The 22,798-nt window shown below is 44.9% G+C and overlaps 10 non-coding genes and 2 pseudogenes across 10 annotated transcripts; all 12 read right to left on the bottom strand.

Moving 5' to 3' along the window:
* Nucleotides 1–16,660: 16,660 nt before the first annotated feature.
* On the bottom strand, nucleotides 16,661–16,779 carry LOC123414593. The gene has a single exon (XR_006614524.1). It is a non-coding gene; the product is annotated as a 5S ribosomal RNA (ribosomal RNA).
* Nucleotides 16,780–17,523: 744 nt separating this feature from the next.
* LOC123413933 lies at nucleotides 17,524–17,642 on the bottom strand. The gene has a single exon (XR_006614036.1). It is a non-coding gene; the product is annotated as a 5S ribosomal RNA (ribosomal RNA).
* A 333-nt stretch (nucleotides 17,643–17,975) lies between these two features.
* Nucleotides 17,976–18,094, bottom strand: LOC123415011. Its single transcript, XR_006614917.1, has one exon. It is a non-coding gene; the product is annotated as a 5S ribosomal RNA (ribosomal RNA).
* A 357-nt stretch (nucleotides 18,095–18,451) lies between these two features.
* LOC123414037 lies at nucleotides 18,452–18,578 on the bottom strand (annotated as a pseudogene).
* Nucleotides 18,579–18,911: 333 nt separating this feature from the next.
* Nucleotides 18,912–19,030, bottom strand: LOC123413845. Its single transcript, XR_006613957.1, has one exon. It is a non-coding gene; the product is annotated as a 5S ribosomal RNA (ribosomal RNA).
* Nucleotides 19,031–19,799: 769 nt separating this feature from the next.
* LOC123413950 lies at nucleotides 19,800–19,918 on the bottom strand. Its single transcript, XR_006614051.1, has one exon. It is a non-coding gene; the product is annotated as a 5S ribosomal RNA (ribosomal RNA).
* Nucleotides 19,919–20,251: 333 nt separating this feature from the next.
* LOC123414889 lies at nucleotides 20,252–20,370 on the bottom strand. The gene has a single exon (XR_006614803.1). It is a non-coding gene; the product is annotated as a 5S ribosomal RNA (ribosomal RNA).
* A 333-nt stretch (nucleotides 20,371–20,703) lies between these two features.
* LOC123413705 lies at nucleotides 20,704–20,822 on the bottom strand. The gene has a single exon (XR_006613824.1). It is a non-coding gene; the product is annotated as a 5S ribosomal RNA (ribosomal RNA).
* A 331-nt stretch (nucleotides 20,823–21,153) lies between these two features.
* LOC123414014 lies at nucleotides 21,154–21,272 on the bottom strand. The gene has a single exon (XR_006614107.1). It is a non-coding gene; the product is annotated as a 5S ribosomal RNA (ribosomal RNA).
* Nucleotides 21,273–21,605: 333 nt separating this feature from the next.
* Nucleotides 21,606–21,724, bottom strand: LOC123414795. The gene has a single exon (XR_006614716.1). It is a non-coding gene; the product is annotated as a 5S ribosomal RNA (ribosomal RNA).
* A 332-nt stretch (nucleotides 21,725–22,056) lies between these two features.
* Nucleotides 22,057–22,175, bottom strand: LOC123413762. Its single transcript, XR_006613876.1, has one exon. It is a non-coding gene; the product is annotated as a 5S ribosomal RNA (ribosomal RNA).
* Nucleotides 22,176–22,508: 333 nt separating this feature from the next.
* On the bottom strand, nucleotides 22,509–22,627 carry LOC123414216 (annotated as a pseudogene).
* Between the last annotated feature and the right edge of the window lie 171 nt (nucleotides 22,628–22,798).

Here is a 22,798-nt window from a genome sequence, read left to right on the forward strand (position 1 = left end):
GGAGGAGAGAGAAGGAGCATGGGCCCCAAGCGTCAGTGGCCCAGAAGCCGGCCCCACCTTGCCACGTCAGTTAAGTGGAAGCGCCTTTGCGCGTTTACGTTTTCCTGGCAGGAAGGCGTATACCAGAGGAAGGCGCGACCAACTTAGCTGCCAGGAACCCCGTTGTAAATATTTTCATTTCAAACAAGTCCCTGCCACCAAAACCTTCATATCTTTTTACCCGTAGCTCCGATCCCAGTGATTCCAAAGCCCAAGTCTTCGTCTCGTCGAGCCCGAAAAGATGGTATCATTTCCACCATGTGATCTCAAAGTGGAAATGACCTTGTTGCCCTAACCGTAAACAGCCCCTCCTCCGAGAGAGATATGTTTCCGGCAATTCCTTCCGCAAGTTACTCGCGCTTCTTCCCGGTGGTTTCATTATCCCAGGCAAGCCACAACTTTAATTTGCTTCATTGCATTGCAATATCATAGTCTCATTTACTACTTTAATAACAAATATATCTGTTGATAGTCTGGAATGTGAGTATGCACGTGCTACCTCTTGAGCTTGCGTTGGTTTTTCCCTTCGAGAGCAAAGGGTGATGCAGCACAGTAGCATTAAGTATTTCCCTTAGTTTGAGAACCAAGGTATCAATCTAGTAGGAGAATCAAGCCTAGTCTCCAGAGTACCTGCGCAAACACAAACAAGCTTGCACCCAATGCTATTAAGGGGTTGTCAATCCCTTCAAGATTGATTGCAAAGTGAGATCTGAAGGCGGAAAGTGCAACAAAGTAAAAGTGTAAGGTTGAAAATATGAAGTGAAGTAGACCCGGGACCATAGTGTTCACTAGAGGATCTCTCAAGATACAAATATTACGGTGGGTGAACGAATTACTATCGAGCAATTGATAGAACCGCGCAAAGTCATGACGATATCTAAGGTAATGATCATACATATAGGCATCACGTCCGAGACAAGTAGACCGATAATTTCTGCATCTACTACTATTAGTCCACACATCGACCGCTATCTAGCATGCATCTAGTGTATTGAGTTCATGACGAACCAGAGTAGCGTCTTAAGCAAGATGACATGATGTAGAGGGATAAATTCATGCAATAGATATAAACCCATCTTTTTATCCTTGATGGAAACAACACGATGCATGCCTCGCTACCCCTTCTGTCACTGGGTTAGGTCACCGCGCGGTATGAACCCAAAACCAAGCATTTCTCCCATTGCAAGAACCATAGATCAAGTTGGCCAAACAAAACACACAACTCGTAGAGAATTACAAGGATATGAAATCATGCATATAAGAGATGAGAAGAAACTCAAATAAGATTCATAGATAATCTGATCATAAATCCACAATTCATCGGATCTCGAGAAACACACTGCAAAAGAAGATTACATCAGATAGACCTCCATGAAGATCATGGAGAAATTTGTATTGAAGATCCAAGAGAGAGAAGAAGCCATCTAGCTAGTAGCTATGGACCCGAAGGTCAATGGTGAACTACTCACGCATCATCAGAGAGGTCATGGTGTTGATGAAGAAGCCCTCTGTATCTTAATCCCCCTCCGGCAGGGCACCAGAACGTGCCCCAGATGGGATCTTGCGGAGACAGAAGCTTGCGGCGGCGGAAAAGTATTTTCGTGGATCTCTCTCGGGATTTTGGATTTTTCGGGGATTTATAGGCGGAAGAAGTAGGTTAGACGAGCCACAGGGGGCCCACAAGCCTGCTAGGCGCGGCCCCCCTGGCCGCGCCTAGGGGGCTTGTGGCCTCCCCTGGTGTCCTCTGCCTTGGTTCTCACGCCCCCTGCATATCTTCTATTTCGGAAAAAAAAATTCAGAAGTTTTATTCCGTTTGGACTCCGTTTAATATTCTCCTCTGAAAAGGGTCAAAAACACAGAAAAAATAGGAACTAGCACTCGGCACTGAGTTAATAAGTTAGTCCCAAAAAAGATATAAAAGCCATACAAAACATCCAAAGTTTGACAAGATAATAGCATGGAACCATCAAAAAATATATATACGTTGGAGACGTATCAGAACGGTTGAATAAATTATTACTGAGATGAGTACGGGATCATTAGTGTCTTACACACTAGTCGATAACATGAGGTTGAGATTACTGGCTATGATTACTTTGTGAACATGAATCAACATTAGTGGCTTGACCTTATTAATTATCGGATTGCTATGACATCGGAGTGTCAGCTGTGACAGATTATTCGGAGATGAGATAATCTAGTTGGTTGATCAGAGTCACCTATTTGGGCTCATCAGTGCAACCACAGTTGCCGATATGGGACGACCTTGACTTGAGCTGATCGCATGCTCTTTCACCGGTACTTCCAAAGAGGGAGGGTTATGCATGCGTGCTACCTTGGCCCGGTGGGCGGTGATAACCCTGTGAGCCAGTTGAGTTGTTTGTGCCAACGTCCCTGGATGGGACAATTTAGTTTGGCCACGATGGTGGCAGGTATCATGAGGACATAGGGCCACCCAGGGCAGGACTCCGAGGGAGGACGAATGCCGGTGGTACGATGAAATAGTCACGGGTAAGGCAAGCTTCGTTGGAGCAACACTGGTCCACCCGAATGGGATCACGAGGCTAGTACTCCATGGTGTGGGTAAAGTGTGCAACCTCTGCAGAGTGTTAAACCTATTCGAATAGCTGTGTCCACGGTAATGGATAGCCCGACCAGAACTCAGTAGATGGTCAACCGTATCTATGATAGTAATGATGGAAGAAATCGTCTGAGTATGTACAGTTGGGCATAGTGTCGGTGTTACACTTGGGCATCGTGCTAGTGATAAGTCCTGGTATCCATCTTGAGGATACTCACTAAAGGTTCTCGGTAAGATCACAAGAGTATGTATCACCCGAGTACGGTGAGAGTCGCTTGGTATAGTTAGTTTTCTACCACTCCTTTAGTGATAATAACCCTTTACTTAATCTTGATTGCTATGATGTTGTCTTGCCTTAATGCTAATGTTTGCTGTGAGCTAGCGAGTACATTCAATGTACTAACCTGGCTTGTCATGCCAGTTTGCAGGTCATGCCTTGAGTGTTTGATTGTCGGGGATTCCGAGTTGCGAGCTAGGATGCACGCTCCAACCAGAGTCCCTACGGAGTGGAGTTCATCACATCGGTAGTATGTTTCGCTGCTACCGTAGGATTTAGCGTAGGCAGGTGTAGTATCGCCAAGGCGATGTAATTCATGTATCCTTGTAATCTTTTCCATAGTAATAAAGAGCTGAATTGTTCTGTGCCAACGGTTCCGTATGCCATAAGACTTGTCCTTGGGCTGGAATACGGGGTGTTCCGGTTTCCTCTGAGCCGGGGTGCCACAAGAGTTGGTATCAGAGCAGGTATGGATGTAGGACGCCCTAGACCGCACGAGCGTTAGTAACCGGTAGTATAGGATCCAGTTGGTTTGCTGCACTTGTTTGTTGCATTTTATTGCACATGGCATGCATATAGACTAGATATGTTATTACTAACGATGGATGTGGTGAGTGTAGGTGGCATCAGTTTCGATTCACCACATGCACTCTCCATCCTTCTTTTTCTTCCTTGGTGTGATGTCACCTTCGCTTCAGTGAAGTGATGCCAAGGTGCATGGTGATGTCGATCCCTTGTCGTATTAATGCACCGGTACCACACCAATGCATTCTCTTCAGCCGCCCTGATGTTTCGGTGATAGACATGCTTCTATCCCGGATCTTGCCCATACCTCTAAATGCGTTGGCAACCCTTACTGATTTTGTTCATCAGAAAAGGGCAATGCCCGCAAGCCCTTCTTTTCATAATTATCCTCTCTTGCCATCCATTCACTGGACGAGTACGGTTTCCCCATACGCTTGATGATCACGTGGTCGAGATCATGGAGAACTTTGTATTGAAGATCCAAGAGAGAGAAGAAGCCATCTAGAAACTAGCTATGGACCTGAAGGTCTATGGTGAACTACTCACGCATCATCAGAGAGGTCATGGTGTTGATGGAGAAGCCCTCCGTATCCAAATCCCCCCTCCGACAGGGCACCAAAACGTGCCCCAGATGGGATCTTGCAGAGACAGAAGCTTGCGGCAGCGGAAAAGTATTTTCGTGGATCTCTCTCGGGGTTTTGGATTTTTCGGGGATTTATAGGTGGAAGAAGTAGGGCCGACGAGCCACAGGGGCCCCACTAGCCAGCTAGGCGCGGGCCGCCCTTGGCCGTGCCTAGGGGGCTTGTGGCATTCCCTGGTGGCCTCTACCTTGGTTCTCACGCCCCCTTCGTATCTTCTGTTCCGAAAAAAATCTTTTCGGAAGTTTTATTCCGTTTGGACTCCATTTAATGTTCTCCTGTGAAAAGGGTTAAAAACACGGAAAAAACAGGAACTGGTACTTGGCACTGAGTTAATAAGTTAGTCCCAAAAAAGATATAAAAGGCATACAAAACATCCAAAGTTTGACAAGATAATAGCATGGAACCATAAAAAATTATAGATACGTTGGAGACGTATCAAGCATCCCCAAGCTTAACTCCTGCTCGTCTCGAGTAGGGAAGTGATAAAGACTGAATTTTTGATGTGGAATGCTACCTAGCATAGTTGCCCTTTGTAACTTCATTCATGTGACATGAATGTTCAGATCCGTAGGATTCAAAACAATAGTTTGCAATTGACATGGAAACAATAATACTTCAAGAAAACTAGCAAGGTAATCATGAACTTTCGAAATACCAAGGCCAAAGAAAGTTATCCCTATAAAATCATATAGTCTGGCTATGCTCCATCATCCCCACACAACTAATTTAAATCATGCACAACCCCGGTATTGGCCAAGTAATTGTTTTCGCACTCTTACTTTCTCAAACCTTTTTCAACTCTCACGCAATACATGAGCGTGAGCCATGGATATAGCACTATAGGTGGAATAGAGTGTGGTGGAGATGGTCACATTGACTCGGCGTATCAAAGGGCTATGGAGATGCCCACTAATAGATATCAATGTGAAAGAGTTGGGATTACCATGCAATGGATGCACTTAGAGCTATAAGTATGTGAAAGCTCAAAGGGAGAACTAGTGGGTGTGCATCCAACTTGCTTGCTCACGAAGACCTAGGGCAATTTTGAGGAAGCCCATCATTGGAATATACAAGCCAAGTTATATAATGAAGATTCCCACTAGCATATGGTGGTGACGAAACAAGAGACTCTCAATCATGAAGCACATGGTGCTATTATGAAGCACAAGTGAGGAAAAGATAGTAGCATTGTCCCTTCTCTCTTTTTCTTATTTTTGTTTGGGCTATTTGGCCTCCTTCCATATCTCTTTTTTTGTGTGGGCAACTTTGGCCTCTTTTTTTTATTATTTCTTCACATGGGACAATGCTCTAATAATGATGATCATCACACTTTTATTTACTTGCAGCTCAAAGCTTAGAACGATGATGACTCTATAGGAAATGCCTCCGGCAGTGTACCAGGATGTGCAACGATCTAGCTTGGGTATGACGTTGAAACATCTCGCTAGCTATCTTACGATCATGCAATCACAATATGAGAGTGGCGGCACAAGTCATGAGACGAAACGGCGGGAGTTGCAAGGCTATATATCTCGGAATGGCTATGAAAATGCCGTAGTAGGTAGGTATGGTGGCTCTTTTGAGGAAGGCATATGGTGGGTTTGTGCACCGGCGAAAATTGCGCGCCACTGGAAAGGCTAGCAATGGTGGAAGGTGAAAGTGCATCTATACCATGGACTCACATTAGTCATGAAGAACTCACATACTTATTGTGAAAGTTTTTATTAGTAATCGAAACAAAGTGCTAAACGCATACTCCTAGGGGAAGGGTTGGTAGGTGTTAACCATCGTGCGATCCCGACCGCAACACAAAGGATGACAATCAATAGATCAATTATGCTCCGACTTCCTAACATAGCGGTTCACCATACGTGCATGTTACGAGAATCACTAACTTCAACACAAGTATTTCAAGATTGACAACACCCTACTAACATAACTCTTAATATTGCCAAATCCACGTCTCATAACTAATTGAGAGGAATCAAACTTCTCTTTCTAATCAATGCACATGAAGAAGGAAGTTTTATTGTATCCTCTTTGGGTGCCTATCAACTTTGGGACTACTTTCATAGCACAAGCCAACTACCAAGTTACTCACCTCTGTGCTCTAAAAGATCTAAGTGAAGCACACAGAGCAAAGTTATCTAGCTCGAAATATATAAGTGAAGCACATGTGAGCTAAATTGCCTAACTCAAAAGATATAAGCGAAGCTCAAAGAGTATTCTAGAAAAATCACGATGAGTGCATGTCTCTCTCAAAAGGTGTGCAGCAAGGATGATTGTGACACAACAAAAAATAAAAGATTCCTACGATACAAGACGCTCCAAGAAAAACACATATCATGTGGTGAATAAAAATATAGCTCCAAGTAATGTTACCGATCGATTGAAGACGAAAGATGGGATGCCTTCCCGGGGCATCCCCAAGCTTAGGCTTTTTGGTGTCCTTGAATTTGGCTTGGGATGCCTTGGGCATCCCCAAGCTTGAGCTCTTTCCACTCTTTATCCCTTTGTAGATGAGAACATCACCCAAAACTTGAAAACTTCACAACACAAAACTTAAACAGAAACTCGTGATATCATTAGCACAAGAAAACAAACTACCACCTCTTGAGTTACTGTAGCAAACTTGATTTATATTTATATTGGTGTTAGATTACTGTATTCTCACTTTTCCATGGCTGGTACCCCCGATACTATCCATAGTTTCATCAAAACAAGCAACCAACACAACAAAAATAGAATCTGTCAAAAACAAACTAGTTTGTAGCAATCTGTATACTTTTTATACTTATGTTATCTCAAAAATTCTGAAACCTTACGACCGCCTGGGAAATTGGCATATCAACCAGCAGCAAAAAGAATCAACTCAAAATCTCTGTTTGGATAAAAATGAAAAATACTTTCATGAGCGAAAAGTTTTTGTCTTTTTCCAGCAGGATCAAACAAGCATCACCAAACTAATCATAAAGGTTTTACTTGGCTCAAACACAAAGAGAAACACAAAAAACACAATCATAACAGAATTATGATGGTGTGGACGCAACAAAACAGAAAGCAAAACTCAAAGATAAATTCATTGGGTTGCCTCCCAACAAGCACTATTGATAACACCCTTAGCTAGGTATTGATAATTCAGTGATGCTCACATGAAAGATAGCAATCGGACACGAAGAGAGCATCATGAAACATGTGAAAATCACATCTAAGTCTAACATACTTCCTATGCATAGGAATTTTATAGGAAAATAAATTGTAAAGACAACCAATAGTTACCATATGCAAGGAAGAAGAAAGAGACAATAGCAATCTCAACATAACGAGAGGTGATTTGGTAACATGAATGTTTCTACCACAATATTTTCCTCTCTCAGAGCAATTACATGTGGGATCATAATAAAATTAAAAAATATAGCTATCACAAAGGATATTCTTTTCATGATCCACATGTATGCAAAGTTGATGCTCTTCAAAAATAGTGGGATTATCATCAACTAAAGTCATGACTTCTCCAAACCCACTTTCAATATTATTGCAAATATCATAATTATCATGAGGCTTAAACAAATTTTCAAGATCATAAGAAAAATCGTTACCCCAATCACGATCATTGCAACAAGTAGTGGACATAGAAAAACTAGCATCCCCAAGCTTAGGGTTTTCCATATTTTTAGCATGATTGTCACTAATAGAATTCATAGTGAAACCATTGCAATCTTGCTTTTCATTCAAGGAGCCCTCATGAATCACTTCATAAATTTCTTCATCACGATTTTCAGATTCATGCATCTCAAGAAAAACTCCATAGAGAAAGTCAAGTGCACTCAACTCACTGGCAATTGGATCAACATAATTGGATCTCTTCAAGAGATTAGCAAGTGGATGAGGATCCATATCAATAGATTTTCAGCAAGCGAAGATGCAAGCATATTGAAGGCACATATCACACAAGCAACGGAAAGGCAAATGAACAAGGAAAATACTTTTGTAAATTTTTGTTTTTCAGAAGTCGGGGAGAGGAAAACGAGAGGCAAAAAAGGTAAATGCAAGAGATGAGTTTCGACGGTTACTTGGATAAGCTTCGCTTAGAATAATCCCCGGTGCCAGAAATTGACACGTAGGAGGAAGACTATTCTTGACTTGATGCTCCCCGGCAACGGCGCCAGAAATCCTTCTTGCTACCTCTTGAGCTTGCGTTGGTTTTTCCCTTGAAGAGGAAAGGGTGATGCAGCATAGTAGCAGTAAGTGTTTCCCTCAGTTTGAGAACCAAGGTATCAATCCAGTAGGAAAATCAAGCCAAGTGTCCAGAGTACCTGCGCAAACACAAACGAGCTTGCACCCAACGCTATAAAGGGGTTGTCAATCCCTTCAAGATTGATTGCAAAGTGAGATCTGAAGGCGGAAAGTGCAACAAAGTAAAAGTGTAAGGCTGAAAATATGATGTGAAGTAGACCCGGGGGCCATAGTGTTCACTAGAGGCTTCTCTCAAGAATGTAAATATTACGGTGGGTGAACGAATTACTATCGAGAAATAGATAGAACCACGCAAAGTCATGACGATATCTAAGGCAATGATCATACATATAGGCATCACGTCCGAGACAAGTAGACCGATACTTTCTGCATCTACTACTATTACTCCACACATCGACCGCTATCCAGCAGGCATCTAGTGTATTGACTTCATGACGAACAGAGTAACGCCTTAATCAAGATGACATGATGAAGAGGGATAAATTCATGCAATAGATATAAACACATCTTTTTACCCAGGATGGAAACAACACGATGCGTGCCTCGCTACCCCTTCTGTCACTGGGTTAGGTCACCGCACGGTATGAACCCAAAACCAAGCACGTGTCCCATTGCAAGAATCATAGATCAAGTTGGCCAAACAAAACCCACAACTCGAAGAGAATTACAAGGATATGAAATCATGTATATAAGAGATCAGAAGAAACTCAAATAAGATTCATAGATAATCTGATCATAAATCCACAATTCATCGGATCTCGACAAACACACCGCAAAATAAGATTACATTGGATAGATCTCCATGAAGATCATGGAGAACTTTGTATTGAAGATCCAAGAGAGAGAAGAAGCCATCTAGCTATTAGCTATGGACCCGAAGGTCTATGGTGAACTACTCACGCATCATCGGAGAGGTCATGGTGTTGATGAAGAAGCCCACCGTAACCGAATCCCCCCTCCGGCAGGGCACCAGAATGTGCCCCAGATTGGATCTTGCGGAGACAGAAGCTTGCGGCGGCGGAAAAGTATTTTTGTGGATCTCTCTCGGGGTTTTGGATTTTTCGGGGATTTATTGGCAGAAGAAATAGAGCAGATGAGCCACAGGGGGCCCACAAGCCATCTAGGCGTGGGCCCCCTGCCCGCTCCTAGGGAGCTTGTGGCCTGCCCTGGTGGCATGTGCCTTGGTTCTCACGCCCCGTGCGTATCTTCTGTTCTAGAAAAAATCTATTTGGAAGTTTTATTCCGTTTGGACTCCGTTTAATATTCTCCTCTGAAAAGGGTCAAAAACACGGAAAAACAAAAACTGGCACTTGGCACTGAGTTAACAAGTTAGTCCCAAAAAAGATATAAAAGGCATACAAAACATCCAAAGTTTGACAAGATAATAGCAAGGAACCATCAAAAGTTATATATACGTTGGAGACGTATCAGCACGGTCGAATAAATTATTACTGAAATGAATACGGGATCCTTAGTGTCTTACACACTAGTCGATAACATGAGGTTGAGATTACTGGCTATGATTACTTTGTGAACATGAATCAACATTAGTGGCTTGACCTTATTAATTATCGGATTTCTATGACATCGGAGTGTCAGCTGTGACAGATTATTCGGAGATAAGATAATCTAGTTGGTTGATCAGAGTCACCTGTTTGGGCTCATCAGTGCAACCACAGTTGCCGATATGGGACGACCTTGACTTGAGCTGATCACATGCTCTTTCACCGGTACTTCCAAAGAGGGAGGGTTATGCACGCATGCTACCTTGGCCCAGTGGGCGGTCATAACCCTGTGAGATAGTTGAGTTGTTTGTGTCGGCGTCCCTGGATGGGACAGTTTAGTTTGGCCACGATGGTGGCAGGTGTCATGAGGACGCAGGGCCACCCAGGGCAGGACTCCGAGGGAGGACGAATGCCGGCGGTATGATGAAAGAATCACGGGTGAGGCAAGTTTCGTTGGAGCAACACTGGTCCACACGAATGGGATCACGAGGAAAGTACTCCATAGTGTGGGTAAAGTGTGCAACCTCTGCAAAGTGTCAAACCTTCCACACATTCACACGGAACCGGTGTAAGCTCTTTTTTGGTGTAGCTTTGTTTACACCGACACACATTGATTCACCTTTGTGCACACCGCCACATCATGTTAGACTGTAGTACCGGAGTTCTTGCGAGATGTTTGTACTTAAGTAGGAATGCATATCATTGTTGTGAATAGTTGTAGAGTGTGTGCTATTACCGATATGTGATTTTGCCGCTTTGTGTTTGTCGTTTGCTTCTTTCTTTGGGTCCTTGGTGTTACCTTATTTTCCCCTGATGGAAATTGCTCACCAACATTGGACTCAAAGAATCTGTGAAGAGACAGTCAGTTGGAAGCTCAGTTCAGTGATATGGAATTTTCAGCAGAATGCATTCAATCAGGAATATCGAGCCCGAATATAAATGGTATCCTGACCAGATGAATTATCAGCATCAAGTATACATCCGTGCAATTTTTTTTTCCAGCAGCAATCATGGAATCAACAAGAAGGAAGATATGCGTACAGTTCCAGTCAAAGGTATGATGCATACACACGGTTGAGTCAGTTATGAATAAAATTTGAAACCGACTACACTACGAATGGAAGTCAGGATGAGCTATGAACTTAGTGTCCAACAAGAAGGTTAGCCGAATACGCTATTGCATACAACAAGTGACTGACATCAAGAACGTTAAGGAGATATTTATGCACTTAGCATGCATATGGCAAAAGAAAGCTTCAAGTATAAGCAACCCAGTCTTTCCCCGCAAGCTACCCGAAAAGATTATGGCACAAGATTCAGGTGACTTCCTCAATGTGACACGCGGATCTTTGTTCAAGACACCCATGTTTCTCTAGTAAGACATCACAGCAAGCTTCTAGCATAAGGTACCGAGTCTTATCCAGCAACTCTTCAAGAAAGGAAAGCACTTGAGATATGGTACCCAATCTTCTTCAAGAAGCTACCCCGATCGAAGCACCAAGCACAAGCTACCCAGTCTTCCATGACACGATACCGTGGAGGACTTACAAAACAAACTAAGTAAACCCTTGTTGGAAAGGTATCGCATTCTCACTGGTACAAGTTATTCCACCGACAGTTGGCAGCATATCATCGTGCATCTCAAGGATCAAATCCAGAACAGTTGGTCAGAAGGCAGAATAGTTAGTCAAGACACAAGCCTGCTTCAGGAATCAAGCACTCGGTCACAAAGACCCAATATATATGGTGGACATGTTACCCAGGTCATATGAGTTACTCATACAATGATGCCAGCCCGGTGAGAATCCGACTATTGCATGAGCTATATAAGAAGAAGAACACTCTTTGTACACTTCAGTGGGATGACAAACAACCTATGGAAAAGTTGTATGGGACATGGATGAACCCTTGCCCGTCTTTCTTTGGTAAACGACACCACGCCTGTGTTCTGAGCTGTTTTCGGCCGTCCGGGGTGGATGCCGACTTTTATTTCTCTTATGAACAACTGGCCCGTGTTCTGAGCTGCTTTTCGGGTGTCTCGGATAGTTGTTGAGTTTCTTTTCATAGTAGTGACCCTATGCTCTGAGCTATTTCTCGGCCGTCTTAGCGAACTGCTACTTTCTTCTTATCAACACCGTCTCATGCTCTGAGCTGCTTTTCAACCGTCTTGGGTCGGGGTTGAGTTACTCCAGTAATGTCCCAGATCTGAGTTGTAAAGACCGTTCTGGTGGCTACTGGTTTATTTTCCGGTTTTATCCAAGGGTTCAGACGATCGTTAACCTACAGCTACAACTTGTTAAGCAATATGCCTGCCAGAACATGGTACTGGGCAGCACCCATGGTCATCCGAAGAATAAAGAATACATGAGACCAAGCTCTTTCAGCTAAGGACCCAGGCAAAGAAAATTATAATGAAAGAGCTAGATTTCCCACACAGGTACGATAATGGTTGCAAGATCAACATGGTGCATATATCCAAGGCAGTCTGGTTCGATATCAAACACCGTGGGAACATACCCATGGAGTCTATTCCAGTTGCAAGGATCCTATACCAAGTCAATTTTCTCAGCCCAACCAGATCGGAATATTCAAATCTATGAAGACTACTCAGCAGATGGCAACAACAGTGTCAAGGGATTACACGGCACATTATCCACTTAAAGGTGTCGACAGACCGAACGACCAGAATGTGGGACAACAACCTCGAAGCATGTGTCCGCACCTATGGGAATCAGTCAAAGGATAGTTTGTCGTGAACAAAATCTCTATACCAGAACCTCCGACGGTCAAGTCAGCATATATAAACAAATGGAAGTTAGAGTAATATATGAGAATCGAGTGGAACAAACCACCCTGAAGCGAGATAGTCAGTCAGCGAAGATTTACCGGAAGTATCATTCTAAGGTAAGAAGGAAGCCCGAGTTGCAAACGGTTTCCTCAAGTGAGGAGATTTATGATGAACCTTGAGCAATAAAATCTCGAGGACGAGATTTCTTTAAGGGGGTAGGTTTGTAACACCTTGGATTTTGCCCATTTATTTTTCTTTGATTTTCATCTGGATTTGCTTTTCTGTGGTTTGATAGTTTTGAAACTTAAAAGGATTACCCTTGATTTCTTTTCCTAGTGGCTTCCCAACCTTCTAACCACCCCAAGACCTAGCCATTTCCATCTTGAGCCTATCCCAATATTCTTTTCCATGGGAATATTCCTTTTTCTTTTAAAGAAATAATTGTGTTTGCCTTGTGTTGTGAAACAACCCCCATTTATATCTCTCCAAAAATTCCCAAACAATTCTCATAAATCTCTTGGGTCATATATTCCTCAGATATGACAAAATATTTCCTTGCCATGTTCAAAAATATTCCTCAGTAATTCCTTTTCTGATTCTTCCTTATCTGTCAAGTTGTGAAGCAAGTACCCTTCCTATTTGCTGGATTGCTCTCAACATTTGTGGGCACGCTTTCCTATCCATATGATTGCCTCATGCCAAAATTCAACTCAATCTAGCTAATAAATATTTCTTGGCAAATTTCCAAAGTTTCTGATCCAGAAGAAGCTTTGTGAAGCAAGTGCTAGCTACGAGTGTTCAAATGAGTTGAAACATTTCCATTCTCTGAATATGCTCAAATTATGCCTCTCCGCCAAATTTGAGCATCACACCTTCAACCATGTAACCATAGCTTCAAATCTTTGTATGTGGTCATTATTTGGATTCGTGAAGCAACTATATTTTATGTTGCTCCATAAATTCTGAAATTTTACCAGGACATTCTCCTATCTATAAAACCTTGCTAAACCAATTTTGAGCCCAGTTTATCTAGCCAATTATTCCCAGTAATTCTTCTAAGTTTCTGTCCAGAGAGATACTGTGTGAAGGAAGTGCCACTATGCTTATCAATATGGCATGAAATTTATACATCGTCTCCATAACCCCAAAATATTTATCTCCTTCAAGTTTCAGCTTCATCTAAGAAAGTATGTGAGTGCCACATCAAAATCCCTATTCTGGACCAGATTAGCTAGTTCCAAAGCAACCCTGTCAAATATTGACCCTGTGATCCTCAAACTTCCCAGGTTTGTAGTCCCTCCAACCCTGAACCTCCCAGACATGGTAGTTTGCTCTTATCTCTTTCCTGATGACCACAGTATTAGTGCCAAGTTGGCTACAACAAACTTATAGTGACTTTTTCCATCTCCCCAGTGACCCCTCTTCTGATCCATCACTTCCACGCTTCCTTGGGGACCAAGGACTCCACCCCAGACAAGGTGTGCCAGCCCCTCTTGTCCCCTCAGTGCCAGTGCACATGGTGACCACGCCTGTGGCATGCAATAGTCACGCTCTGTGCAGTGGAGTCCTTGGCCTCGTTGGTTTCTCCTCTCCCCCGAGCTCTAGTCATGTCCAACAGCTCCCCATCGTCGCCCTCTACCTCCTGGACCCCTCTCCCCCTCTCAAGTCCCCTCCTGAGCGGTGACGTAGCCGTGCCCGCGACGTGGCCATCCCTGTCGCCGTCGCGTCCTGTCCTCGAGCTCTCTCGAGCTTGCTTGAGCCATCCCCTCCCCTCCTTGAAGCTCCTCGAGGCCGCAAGCTTCCAGCCCCGCCGATGTAGACCACCAGGGTGTGGCTAAGGCCGCCACAGCGGCCGAGCTCATCCACTCGCCGTCGGGCGCCTATTTGAAGGCCGCCCCGGAGCCCCTCGAGCAAGGGGGCAGCTTCCGCTCTCTCCCAAAAGCGTACCCGGCCATCTAATCGAGCTCCCGGAGCTCCCCTACCCTTGCATTATTGCCATGGCCGCCGCTGAGCTTCTCCGAAATTGGAGCAGCCCGAGCCCTCTCTCTCCCTCCTAACCTCACTTGGAGAACCCTGCGTCCCTGGCGCACCTCCCAATCCCCTCGCCTCACCGCCGGAGGCTCTGTGGCCACATGCCAAGATCTGGTCGCCGCCGCTGCTCCCGGCCGTCGTGAGCCGCCATTGCTCTGCCCCTCTCCGGCGTCAGCTGCTGCTCCAGGCGGGAGCAGCGCCTCCCTCCGCGCCCGCCGATGGCTTCGCCCCTGCCAGAGGTTTTTCAATTCGTTGTCTACATATAACTTGTTTAGTTATTTCAATTCATTGTCTATATATAACTTGTACTCTATTATGCAGAATGAAGATTATGGATTGTAAAAATAGGAACATCCTAAATATTGGGTTTATTAACCCAGATAAAATACATATAGCGATGCTAACTGATAAACCCAAGGAGACGGAGAAAAACCTTCTAAGGTTTCTAACAGATCAAAATTTCTGTGACCACATACTATTTCCATACAACTTCAGGTTAGGGTCTTTACTGTGTTGTGTCCATTAACTTATAAGTGTAATTGATAAGTTCCTGACACACATATATATATACATGTGCAGCTTCCATTGGATTCTGTTGGACATTCAAATTGATAAGGGAAGAGTTGATGCCTTCGACCCATTATCGAGACCCTTGGAACATTTCCAAAGCCTGCAGGACATGCTCCAAGGGTAATTTCAATCATTCTTGCGCTCTATCGGTCTCTTTCGATGATTTTCTGATATATCAATTAATGAAAAACTTAGCAAATCATTATCCTTGTCGGGTAGGGTTTGGAAGCGGTTCAAGTGCGTGACTCCCGGTATCGAGCCTGAGAAGCTGACCTTTAGAGCGGCTCAGGTAAGTAGTAGTATGATATACTTCTATGTTCAATACATTTATGATGCTAGATTATTATTTTGATTATATATATTCTATTCTCGTAAAGTGCGACCAACAGCCATGGGAGACGCATCTAAGTGGATACTATGTTTGCGAGACCATTCGCACGTTTACCTCTGAGCACAAGGATCACAGATTCGACGTAAGCAATGAACATTCACACCTCTATTTTTACCCGTCATTCTTTGTTATCATGATTGATATTCATATTCATCTCCTCTTCATATATAGTACGCGACCATGAGGGAGAAGTCCCTACCAGAGCAACGCACGATTGCTGTTGCAGAGGAGCTTGCGACCTTTCTGAGGACGAAAGCTATAGATGACAAAGAACGATTTAGTGTAGCTAGGGGCCATTACTGATGTTGGTCCATGTAATCGAATAGACGGGCTCTAGTCCCGATAATTCAGATCTCCATATAATTGTATATATATACTCGCTTGTAAGATAAGTTAATCTTATATATATATGCATAATTATTTCTATTTAGAATTATATGAAAACTAATTCCCGAACACCAAATGAGGCATCACGTTAATCTCCCGAGCACCTAAACCCTAAAACACTAAAACCCAAAAATAAACAAAATCAGAAACTCTTTAGTCCCGGTCCGTGTAAAGACCCGGGACTAAAGGGCCTGCCCCTGAGGGCGCTCCGAGGCGCCCACGTGGAGCACCTTTGGTCCCGGCTTGGAACAGGGCCGGGACTAAAGGTTAGGCCTTTAGTCCCGCCCCTTTGGTCCCGATTGTTGAACCGGGACTAAAGCCCCTTACGGGCCGGGACTATAGGCCATGTCCCCACTAGTGTATGCTTGCCCCTCCCGTGTCCATTGCCACATTTGCCTCGACAACGGAGACGAGTTTAACACAAGAATTTCATCGCTCCCTCTCTACCCCGACAACACGATCACTGCCACGACCTTTGTGACTTTTCCCACCGCGCTTGACACCCAACGACGCCGCCCCTAGACATGTCAACAATGAGACGCAAGCTAAAACATATCACAAACGTGAAAAATAAGAAAACTAGTGAACGTCAAAAATAAGAAAACGAGGTCATATAGATCACGCTCTCGCGTCATCCTTGTCACGTGGCGCAAAAATATTTAAAAAGGGGAATGCAACACGTGGACTTCCCAGGAGGTCAACCATCCTAGTACTACTCTCGCCCAAGCACGCTTAACTTTGAAGTTCTGATGGGATCCGGTGCTTTAGTGCTGGTATGATCGCATCCGACATGCAACTATCTATTTGTTCCTTATGCTTGCCCCTCCCGTGTCCATTGCCACATTTGCCTCGACAACGGAGACGAGTTTAACACAAGAATTTCACCGCTCCCTCTCTACCCCGACAACATGAGCACCGCCACGACCTCTGTGACTTTTCCCACCGCGCTTGACAGCCGACGACGCCGCCCCTAGACACGTCAACAATGAGACGCAAGTTAAAACATATCACAAACGTCAAAAATAAGAAAACTAGTAAACGTCAAAAATAAGAAAACGAGGTCATACAGATCACGCTCCCGCGTCATCCTTGTCACGTGGCGCAAAAATATTTAAAAAGCGCAATGCAAGAAGAGGACTTTCCAGGAGGTCACTCATCCTAGCACTACTCCCGCCCAAGCACGCTTAACTTCTGAGTTCTGATGCTACTATCTATTTGTTCCTTATGCTTGCCCCTCCCATGTCCATTGCCACATTTGCCTCGACAACGGAGACGAGTTTAACGAAAGAATTTCACCGCTCCCTCTCTACCCCGACAACACGAGCACCGCCACGACCTCTGTGACTTTTCCCACCGCGCTTGACACCCGACGACGCCGCCCCTAGACACGTCAACAATGAGACGCAAGCTAAAACATATCACAAACGGCAAAAATAAGAAAACTAGTAAACGTCAAAAATAAGAAAACGAGGTCATATAGATCACGCTCCCGCGTCATCCTTGTCACGTGGCGCAAAAATATTTAAAAAGGAGAATGCAACACGAGGACTTCCCAGGAGGTCACCCATCCTAGTAATACTCTAGCCCAAGCACGCTTAACTTCAGGGTTCTGACGGGATCCGGTGATTTAGTGCTGGTATGATCGCATCCGACATGCAACTATCTATTTGTTCCTTATGCTGGCCCCTCCCGTGCCCATTGCCACATTTGCCTCGACAATAGAGACGAGTTTAACACAAGAATTTCACCGCTCCCTCTCTACCCCGACAACACGAGCACCGCCACAACCTCTGTGACTTTTCCCACCGCGCTTGACACCCGACGACGCCGCCCCTAGACACGTCAACAATGAGACGCAAGCTAAAACATATCACAAATGTCAAAAATAAGAAAACTAGTAAACGTCAAAAATAAGAAAACGAGGTGATATAGATCACGCTCCCGCGTCATCCTTGTCACGTGGCGCAAAAATATTTAAAAAGGGGAATGCAACACAAGGACTTCCCAGGAGGTCACCCAACCTAGTACTACTCTCACCCAAGCACGCTTAACTTTGAAGTTCTAATGGGATCCGGTGCTTTAGTACTGGTATGATCGCATCCGATAAGCAACTATCTATTTGTTCCTTATGCTTGCCCTCCCGTGTCCATTGCCACCTTTGCCTCGACAAGGGAGACGAGTTTAACACAAGAATTTTACCGCTCCCTCTCTACCCCGACAACACGAGCACCGCCACGACCTCTGTGACTTTTTGCACCGCGCTTGACACCCGACGATGCCGCCCCTAGACACGTCAACAATCAGACGCAAGCTAAAACATATCACAAACGTCAAAAATAAGAAAACTAGTAAACGTCAAAAATAAGAAAACTAGTAAACGTCAAAAATAAGAAAACGAGGTCATATTGATCACGCTCCCGCGTCATCCTTGTCACGTGGCGCAAAAATATTTAAAAAGGGGAATGCAACACGAGGACTTCCCAGGAGGTCTCCCATCCTAGTACTACTCTCGCCCAAGCACGCTTGCACGCTTAACTACGGAGTTCTGATGGGATCAAGTGCTTTAGTGCTGTTATGATCGCATCCGACATGCAACTATCTATTTGTTCCTCATGCTTGCCCCTCCCGTGTCCATTGCCACATTTGCCTCGACAACGGGGACGAGTTTAACAAAAGAATTTCACCGCTCCCTCTCTACCCCGACAACACGAGCACCGCCATGACCTCTGTGCCTTTTCCCACCGCGCTTGACACCCGACGACGCCGCCCCTAGACACGTCAACAATGAGACGCAAGCTAAAACATATCACAAACGTCAAAAATAAGAAAACTAGTAAACGTCAAAAATAAGAAAACAAGGTCATATAGATCACGCTCCCGCGTCATTCTTGTCACGTGGCGCAAAAATATTTAAAAAGGGGAATGCAACACGAGGACTTCCCACGAGGTCACCCATCCTTGTACTACTCTCGCACAAGCACGTTTAACTTCAGAGTTCTGATGGGATCCGGTAATTTAGTGCTGGTATGATCGCATCCGACATGCAACTATCTATTTGTCCCTTATGCTTGCCCTTCCCGTGTCCATTGCCACATTTGCCTCGACAACAGAGACGAGTTTAACACAAGAATTTCACCGCTCCCTCTCTACCCCGACAACACGAGCACCGCCACGACCTCTGTGACTTTTCCCACCGCGCTTGACACCCAACGATGCCGCCCCTAGACACGTCAACAATGAGACGCAAGCTAAAACATATCACAAACGTCAAAAATAAGAAAACTAGTAAACGTCAAAAATAAGAAAACGAGGTCATATAGATCACGCTCCCGCGTCATCCTTGTCACGTGGCTCAAAAATATTTCAAAAGGGGAATGCAACACGAGGACTTCCCAGGAGGTCACCCATCCTAGTACACGCTTAACTTCGGAGTTCTGATGGGATCCGGTGCTTTAGTACTGGTATGATCGCATCCGACATGCAACTATCTATATGTTCCTTATGCTTGCCCCTCCCGTGTCCATTGCCACATTTTCCTCGACAACGGAGAAGAGTTTAACACAAGAATTTCTCCGCTCCCTCTCTACCCGACAACACGAGCACCGCCACGACCTCTGTGACTTTTCCCACCGCGCTTGACACCCGACGACGCCGCGCCTAGACACGTCAACAATGAGACGCAAGCTAAAACATATCACAAACGTCAAAAATAAGGAAACTAGTAAACGTCAAAAATAAGAAAACGAGGTCATATAGATCACGCTCCCGCGTCATCCTTGTCACGTGGCGCAAAAATATTTAAAAAGGGGAATGCAACACGAGGACTTCCCAGGAGGTCACCCATCCTAGTACTACTCTCACTGAAGCATGCTTAACTTCGGAGTTCTGATGGGATCCGATGCTTTAGTGCTGGTATGATCGCATCCGACATGCAACTATCTATTTGTTCCTTAGGCTTGCCCTTCCCGTGTCCGTTGCCACATTTGCCTCGACAACACAGACGAGTTTAACACAAGAATTTCACCGCTCCCTCTCTACCCCGACAACACGAGCACCGCCATGACCTCTGTGACATTTCCCACCGCGCTTGACACCCAACGACGCCTCCCCTAGACACGTCAACAATGAGACGGAAGCTAAAACATATCACAAACGTCAAAAATAAGAAAACTAGTAAACGTCAAAAACAAGAATGCGAGGTCATATAGATCACGCTCCAGCGTCAGCCTTGTCACGTGGCGCAAAAATATTTAAAAAGGGGAATGCAACATGAGGACTTCCCAAGAGGTCACCCATTCTAGTACTACTCTCGCCCAAGCACGCTTAACTTCGAAGTTCTGACGGGATCCGGTGGTTCAGTGCTGGTATGATCGCATCCGACATGCAACTATCTATTTGTTCCTTATGCTTGCCCCTGCCGTGAACATTGCCACATTTGCCTCGACAACGGAGACGAGTTTAACACAAGAATTTCACTGCTCCCTCTCTACCCCGACAACACGAGCACCGCCACGACCTCTGTGACTTTTCCCACCGCCCTTGACACCCGACGACGCCGCCCCTAGACACGTCAACAATGAGACGCAAGCTAAAACATATCACAAATGTCAAAAATAAGAAAAGTAGTAAACGTGAAAAATTAGAAAACGAGGTCATATAGATCACGCTCCCGCGTCATCCTTGTCACGTGGCGCAAAAATATATAAAAAGGGGAATGCAACACGAGGACTTCCCAGGAGGTCACCCATCCTAGTACTACTCTCGCCGAAGCATGCTTAACTTTGGAGTTCTGATGGGATCCGATGTTTTAGTGCTGGTATGATCGCATCCGACATGCAACTATCTATTTGTTCCTTATGCTTGCCCCTCCCGTGTCCATTGCCACATTTGCCTCGACAACGGAGACGAGTTTAACACAAGAATTTCACCGCTCCCTTTCTACCCCGATAACACGAGCACCGCCACGACCTGTGTGACTTTTCCCACCGCGCTTGACACCCGACGACGACGCCCCTAGACGTCAACAATGAGACGCAAGCTAAAACATATCACAAACGTCAAAAATAAGAAAAATAGTAAACGTCAAAAATAAGAAAACGAGGTCATATAGATCACGCTCCCGCGTCATCCTTGTCAAGTGGCGCAAAAATATTTAAAGAGGGGAATGCAGCACGAGGACTTCCCAGGAGGTCACCCATCCTAGTACTACTCTCGCCCATGCATGCTTAACTTCAGAGTTCTGATGGGATCCCATGATTAAGTGCTGGTATGATCACATCCGACATGCAACTATATATTTGTCCCTTATGCTTGCCCTTCCCGTGTCCATTGTCACATTTGCCTCGACAACACAGACGAGTTTAACACAAGAATTTCACCGCTCCCTCTCTACCCCGACAACACGAGCACCGCCACGACCTGTGTGACTTTTCCCACCGCGCTTGACACCCAACGATGCCGCCCCTAGACACGTCAACAATGAGACGCAAGCTAAAACATATCACAAACATCAAAAATAAGAAAACTAGTAAACGTCAAAAATAGGAAAACGAGGTCATATATGTCACGCTCCCGCGTCATCCTTGTCACGTGGCGCAAAAATATTCAAAAAGGGGAATGCAACACCAGGACTTCCCAAGAGGTCACCCATCCTAGTACTACTCTCGCCCAAGCACGCTTATCTTCGGAGTTCTGATGGGATCCTGTGCTTTAGTGCTGGTATGATCGCATCCGACATGCTACTATCTATTTGTTCCTTATGCTTGCCCTTCCCGTGTCGATTGGCACATTTGCCTCGACAACAGAGGGAGTTTAACACAAGAATTTCACTGCTCCCTCTCTACCCCGACAACACGAGCACCGCCACGACCTCTGTGACTTTTCCCACCGCGCTTGACACCCAACGACGCTGCCCCTAGACACCTCAACAATGATACGGAAGCTAAAACATATCACAAACGTAAAAAATAAGAAAACTAGTAAACGTCAAAAATAAGAAAACGAGGTCATATAGATCACGCTCCCGCGTCATCCTTGTCACGTGGCGCAAAAATATTTAAAAATGGGAATGCAACACGAGGACTTCCCAGGAGGTCACCCATCCTAGTACTACCCTCACCGAAGCACGCTTAACTTCGGAGTTCTAATGGGATCCAGTGCTTTAGTGCTGGTATGATCTCATCCGACATGCAACTATCTATTTGTTCCTTATGCTTGCCCTTCCCGTGTCCATTGCCACATTTGCCTCGACAACAGAGACGAGTTTAACACAAGAATTACACCGCTCCCTCTCTACCCCGACAACACGAGCACTACCATGACCTCTGTGACTATTCCCACCGCGCTTGACACCCAACGACGCCGCCCCTAGACACATCAACAATGAGACGGAAGCTAAAACATATCACAAACGTCACAAATAAGAAAACTAGTAAACGTCAAAAATAAGAAAACGAGGTCATATAGATCATGCTCCCGCATCATCCTTGTCACATGGCGCAAAAATATTTTAAAAGGGGAATGCAACACGAGGACTTCCCAGGAGGTCACCCATCCTAGTACTACTCTAGGCCAAGCACGCTTAACTTTGGAGTTTTGATGGGATCCGATGATTTAGTGGTGGTATGATCGCGTCCGACATGCAACTATCTATTTGTCACTTATGCTTGCCCTTCCCGTGTCCATTGCCACATTTGCCTCGACAACACAGTCGAGTTTGACACAAGAATTTCACCGCTCCCTCTCTACCCCGACAACACGAGCACCGCCACGACCTCTGTGACTTTTTCCACCGCGCTTGACACCCA

The sequence above is a fragment of the Hordeum vulgare genome, chromosome 7H, assembly GCF_904849725.1.
Source record: "Hordeum vulgare subsp. vulgare chromosome 7H, MorexV3_pseudomolecules_assembly, whole genome shotgun sequence".
Classification (NCBI taxonomy): domain Eukaryota; kingdom Viridiplantae; phylum Streptophyta; class Magnoliopsida; order Poales; family Poaceae; genus Hordeum; species Hordeum vulgare.